This window comes from Fringilla coelebs (assembly GCF_963513975.1).
Source record: "Fringilla coelebs genome assembly, chromosome: 16".
NCBI classification, from domain to species: Eukaryota; Metazoa; Chordata; class Aves; order Passeriformes; family Fringillidae; genus Fringilla; species Fringilla coelebs.
Genome location: NC_140042.1, coordinates 2,466,533 through 2,472,838, shown reverse-complemented (window position 1 = coordinate 2,472,838; position 6,306 = coordinate 2,466,533). Strand labels below are relative to the sequence as shown.

At 59.5% G+C, this 6,306-nt stretch overlaps 1 protein-coding gene across 2 annotated transcripts in view; it reads left to right on the top strand.

Moving 5' to 3' along the window:
• The first annotated feature begins 250 nt into the window (after positions 1-250).
• The window catches only part of RAI1 (retinoic acid induced 1), a 74,824-nt gene continuing 68,768 nt past the window's right edge, over positions 251-6,306 (top strand). Inside the window, exon 1 of one of the 2 annotated variants that reach the window (XM_084216672.1) lies at positions 251-387. The gene's annotated coding sequence lies outside the window, so the exon portion shown is untranslated. The remainder of the gene's footprint in view (positions 388-6,306) is intronic. The other variant, XM_084216673.1, reaches the window with a different exon arrangement.

Here is a 6,306-nt window from a genome sequence, read left to right as displayed (position 1 = left end):
CGCCCAGCGCCCGCCCCGTTGCCCCCGGCGTCCCGTGTGCCGTGCCCCGGTGCCCGGTGCCGTGCCCAGCGCCCGCCCCGCTGCCCCCGGTGCGCGCAGCGCCCGCCGCCGCCGCCCCGCCGCCGTTCCCGGTGCCACCGGCGGCGCTGCCGGCAGGTGTCGCCGCGGTCGCGGGCAGGCGGCGGGCGCGCGTGCACTTCCGACGGCGCTCGGTCATGCCCCCGCCGTCCCTCCCCTCGCTCCCGGCGCCGCGCGGGGCTCCCGCCCGCTGACACCGCCGAGGCGGCTCGCAGGGCGCGGGAGAGCGGCGCGGCCGCCCGGGCATGGCCGCCGGGGCCGCCCCCGCCCAGCGCCGCCGCTGAGAGGCAGCGGGGCTCGGCCCGCCAGGTAAGGAGGGCTCCGGACGCGGCTCCGGGGGAACCGGGCGGGCCGCCGAGCCCGGGGAGGGCCCGGGGAGGGCGGCGGGTGATAGGGGCCGGCGGGGGGAGCGAGGGGAGCGGAGGGGCCGGGCGAGCGGGGCGCTGCCGAAGGCGCTGGGGGCCCTGCCCGCCGCCCCGTTACCCCCCCGGGGCTTCGCGTCGCAGTTGTGGCTGCAACCGCGGCTCCCTCCGGGCCCGCTGCTCTCCTGCTGCCGCTGGAGCGGCGGTGGCACCGCGAACCCGCCGCCACATCCCCTTCTCTTCCTTTTCCCTTCCCTTCCCTTCCCTTCCCTTCCCTTCCCTTCCCTTCCCTTCCCTTCCCTTCCCTTCCCTTCCCTTCCCTTCCCTTCCCTTCCCTTCCCTTCCCTTCCCTTCCCTTCCCTTCCCTTCCCTTCCCTTCCCTTCCCTTCCCTTCCCTTCCCTTCCCTTCCCTTCCCTTCCCTTCCCTTCCCTTCCCTTCCGCCCGCGCTCCCACCACACTCGTGTTTCCAACCCTAGCCCGTTCCGGCCCCCCCAAACTCGCCCCAAACCCGCCTCGATCCCCCCAAAACGCGAGCCTGTCCCTGGCTCGGTGACGTCACGGAGGGGCTCCCCGGCCCCCCCGGTCCCGCGGGTGCGGGTGGCCGCGGTGCTCCCGGCCGGTGGTGCCGAAACGGCGAGCGGAGACACGGTGCATCTTGGATAGATAGCCCTGAGCCCCTCCTGTGCCCTTTTGCTGCAGCTGTGAAATTCCATTTAAATTCCTCTCTGTGTGTGTGTTTGTGTGTGTGTGTGTGTGTGTGTGTGTGTGTGTGCGTGCGTGTCCCCATTCCCACTCTCCCTGGAAATGTGCAGCTGGAGCAGCACCTTGAGCGTGGCGGTGGGGTCCCAGTGGAGGTGCTGAGCTGCCCCAGGGGTTGGCATCCCGAGGGCTCTCCGGACGCTGGAAGCCTCGTGGCTGACGTTGCAGACCTGCCGGAGGTTCTCACTGACGTCAGAGTGGGATGCTGTTGGGGTGCTTGTTTGTTCCCCACTGCCTTTGATGGAGAACGGTGCCATCCCTTAGATGTGAGCAGATTTTGGCTTGCTGAAAGCTCTTGTGGCCACTGGCCCTGCCCGCTTTCCCCTTGGCTGCCAGCAGTGCCCGTGTTGGCTGCCCTCAGGTGACCTCCCAAAGTGAAGGTGTGGAGGAGCAAACCCAACAGTTGGGGTTTTGCATGGGACAGTGCTCCTGGGGCCCTGTGCCAGCCGAGGGAGGGCATCGCTGGTGGTGCCAGCACCTTCCAGGAGCTCTCCCAGGTCGGCTCCAGCTGCCCCAGCTCCTGGGCATCGCCAGAGCCTCCTTGATGGTGCAGAAATGGTTCCCTGCTGTGTGCTGGGACTTTGTGGAGTGCTCCCACCCCACAGCTGCCTCTGCCAGGGTGGCAGTGTGTGTGCCCCAGGTGGGTGAGCAGCGCCGTGGTGGCTGCGTGGATGTGGGTGCTGTCACCTGTGTGCTGGTGACAGAGGGTGGGGGGCAGAGGTTGGCTGTGCCTGGTGCCTGCCAGTGCTGAAACTGCTTCTCCTGGTGACTGTCACTGTCTGATGAAAATGGACCTTGAGCTGCTGGGAGGGAGATGGAGTGGAGAAAGATGGGAGGAAGCCAAGTGAGATGGAGAAAAGGACGTGTTCCCCCTGAGTGCCCTTCCCTCCCCGTTCCCTGTGAGATTGAGGTGTGCCTCGAGGCGTGGCAAGAGTGATGGTGGTGAGGGGTTCATTGTGGGTTTGTACACGGGGCTGGGGGCACCCACACACCGAGCAGCAGCTCTGCAGCCCAGGCCAGGAGCTGTGTGAAGTTCAAGGCAGGAAGTGAGAAATAAAAAAAAATTTAAAAAAAAAATACCACGACTGGTAGAAACCACCAGGGAGATTTAGGGAAGCAGCAGTGCTGTGCTGTGGAGCCCAGAAGAAGTGTGTATCCTCATCTGATGAGGAGCTGCCCGTGCCAGGGACCGCAGACCCACCTCTCCTCTCCCGGCTCTGTCTCCGCTGCAAGCCCCAGGGAACAATTGCATACAGAGTGCTTCGTTTCAGAGCCGCCACAGTCATTTCAGAGACCTTTTAGGCAGGAAAAGTGCTCTGTAGCGTGTAATTTGAAGGCTCTGCTCTGAACCTTCACTGTCGCTCTGCTAAATGATCCTCTGCTCTTCCAAACCTTTGCTGCCTGGAAACCAGCAGCGCTGACCTGGTTCCTGGCCCCGCTGGGTCCCTGGTCTCCCTTCAGCTCCGTGCTAAGGTGAGGGGAGTTGCAGGTTGCAAGGAGCAGCCTGGGGTGGTTCTCTGCCTTGCATGGGGCCTCTCAGATGTCAGAGTCCTGGGAGATTTCAGCCAGTCTTAATCATCTCTCGCCTCTGCCTGAGCTGCAGAGGTTGTCAGAGCACACTACGGATTTTCCAGCCTGGAGGGTTGAGTCCTGTGAGGGCTCTGCAGCAAAATCTAGGGACTCCAACTGATTTTCCCCCAAACTGGGGGAGGTGCAGAATTTTCCGTAGCATCCCTCAGGCGGCTCGCGGTGGGGAAGGACTGTTTGTTCTGCCACCAGAGGAAATGGCACAACCTTGGTTTAACTGATGGAGCTGTGCCACAGCCTCACTGGGGGCACCAGAGGTGAGTCTGGAGCTGCTGCACCATCAGGTGGCCAGGGAGTGTGGTATCACCTGGGGTTTCCTTGTCTTTCCTTTCCTGCCCATCCTTGTTAGCTGCCCTACAACTTTTGTCTGCTGGAGGCACACCTGGTGGAGCAGAGAAAGCTGTGCCTTCCCTCTCACCCTGGGCGCTGCCTGCCCTGCCAAATGCAGGCAGGGCCCCGAGTTCCTGGCAGCCAGGGCATGCAGGCAGCCTGGCAGGAGCTGCAGGAAAAGGGTACAGGATGGGGAGAAGGAGAAACATTTGGATATGGAGGGTTTGGCTGTCACCTCTTGGCCTGCTTTGGTCCTGGGCTGGGGTGGCACAGTGCAGGCACCTTTGTGTTTTCTCTTGCCTTGCATGGCTTCGCTCTGTTTTGAATTTGCTTTGTTTTGGATTTGCTCTGGTTTGGATTTGCTCCTGGTTCCTGCCGAGCTGGGAGAGTCCCAGTGATGGTGGATTTATGCACGTCACCAAATCAGACACACAGCCAAGGCAGGAGGCACCAGCTTGAGTCTGTCCTAGCAGGCTGTATCAGCAGTGCCAGGCGTGCACCTCGGTCTAACCTGCCCTTAGATCCTGGTGGTGCTGAGGACCCCGCCCTGTCCCCAGGCAGTTGCTGCCACTCACTGATGACAAGACTTCCACTTGGCTTCCGCTGCTCGCATCCTATCCCCCAGAAGGTCATGCCAGCAGGGCACAAGGCAGAGGAAAGGCAGTTTCCCTTTCCCTTCTTCACCTCTCAGAGGGATCCTCCATGGCTACAGCCCTTCCAAAGAGCAGCAGGATGCATCCCAGCTGGGGTGGAGCAGGCAGACCCGAGTATTGTCCTGCCACCATCCTGTCCCATTGCCTGCCTGAAAACACGCTCAGAATCCACCTGCTGGGAATTGCGTGGATTTGGGATTTCCCCCAGGAAGACTGGTCCAGCTGCTTGAGGCTGGCAGCAGCGAGGTTTTCACCTGGTTTGGAGGAGGAGGAGGAGGAGGAGGTGGGAAGCGCGTGCAGATGCTGGGGTTCCAGCCTCACATCCAAGCACATGGATCTCACTCTGAGCAGCACTCACCACCTGCACCCACCAGCACCCAGCTGGCAAAAACTACCCATCCCAGCAAGCAGAGGGCCACCACCAGCCCTGCAGGATGGAGAGTGGCTTCCTGGAGCTGGCAGTCACCCCCGATTCCCCTGTGGGAGGCTGGGATCGCTGCGGGAATGCCGCTTCACCGCGGGAAGGTGGCAGCTTGGTTTTTGCTTTGGTTGCACGGCCTAGTTTTGAGAGCTGGAATATGCTCAAAGCTGGGCTTTCTGAGTTGCTTTTTTTGGTTTTGTTTTGTTTTAAATGACAGCATTTCCCCTTTAAATTTACATCTCTAGCTGGGGAACACAGAGCCTGGTGAGAGAGGGAGTGTGAGACTTTTATAAAAAGAACGAGTCGGGTTTTATTATCCCTTTGAGACGAGCAGGGAAAATCTATACTGAAGGCATGAAATAGCAATAAAAATGGACTTTTTGCCAAAGCAAAATTAATTGAGTGAATCTCAGTCCTCAAGCCTGAGCTCTGAGAGGCTTATGAGTTGGATATGAACCACGCTGCCCCCTTCCAGGCTCTCATCCCCCAAGGAGGAGAGGCAAATCCTCCCTCTGGTCCTCAGTGTGCGATGTGATCAGCGCCTGGGAGCAAAGGACTCCTGCTTGGGATCCAGTGAGGGTGAGGATGCCTCCAGCCGTGACTATCCCTGGAGCAAGGACCTTCTCCATGTCCTTTGGCTTGGGGATGCTGGCGGTCATTCAGAGGTCATCGCTCCAGCGTTCCCATCACTGTGAGTCACGGCATCCCATCTGGACTCTGGATTTGGGGGAGTTCAACAAGAAAGAAGAGGAAGACTGGACACAGGCTCCTTGAACCCGCTGTAGAAGCCTGAAAAGGATCCTGCTGTCTTACCCTGTGCTTGCTCTTATTGATCATTTTCTTCCCTCATTTCTGCATCCTGCTCTTGCTGCACTCTGGGGTCTGGCTCTCCAAGGTGCTTTCTGGGCAAATCCTTTGCTGAAAAGGAAACCCCCCTCCTGGGTTTTGTTCTTCTCAACGTCACATGCGGTGGCACCGGCTCTGCTTTCCCCAATTTTGGGGGGAGGGTGGCAGGAGGAGCCGCTGGACAGAGCAGCAGGGGAAAGACAGATTCTTTTCAGCAGATGGTGCAAAGAGGATGAAGCTGTGTAAACCTCCTGAGTCCACTGGAGAGACGGAGATTAAATAGTGAGAGGGCTGAGAGGCAGCTCCAGGCAGGAGAAGGAAGGAGAAAAAAAGGAAAATGGGGGTGGAAATGGGATTGGAGAGTGGAGCTGGGGAGAGAGGAGTGTTGGTTTGAACCGGCATCCCTCTCCCACTTGATGTCTCCCCTCCAATTCAGAGGGCCTAGATTCAGTGCCATAAAAATATAGCCCTTTTCAATCCCTTATCTTGCAGGAGCAGAAACAATTGGCCTGCAAAGAAGGAGAAAACAATCTGTTTGACTGACAAACAAAACCACATTTCTGCACAAAAGGAGGAGGAGGAAGAGGCAGCTGTCTGGCTGCTGCTTCGGCTTTTTTCCTTTCCCCTCCCTCTCCTGTCCCCTCGCTGACGGTGTCAGTGCAGAGCCTCTACCCTTGCCAGCAAAACACCCGCTGTTCTGACTGGCTGGGTTCAATGTCAGGCTCCTGCAGCAAATGTCATTGTCCTCCCTGCTGTCCCCAGCCACGGTGGAGATGCACCAGCCCTGCTGTGATGCCCTCCTGGGGATAGTGCAGGCAAAGGTGGCGCCCTGAGATCACCAGGGCAGAGCCCAGCTGCTGGGAGAGGAGCTTGCTGGGTGCCAGAGACAGAAAGGGATGCTCAAGAGAGAGACCAGGGCCCCCAGCTCGTGGCAGCTGAGCTGGGGAGAGAGGGGACACAGGAGTCTCTTGTTGGGGGACCTTGGGAAGTTCAGCCAGGTTGTGGGTGATGCTGATATTGCAGCATCCATGGAGCACCCGAGTGCTGCAGTTGGAGGTGCTGCTGGAGCCCGGTCCCTCTCCAGAGCCAGCCCTGTGCCTCAGTTTCTCTGTCTGGAAGGTTAGCAAGGTAACACGCAGATGCTGTAGGAGGGCTGGGACATAGAAATGCCCTGTGCACCTAAAATCATTATCCCAACAAATTGTTATCCCTAAAAATTCATTACTGCAACCGCTGTACCAGCCAAATGGGTGCTGGGGGGAATCCATC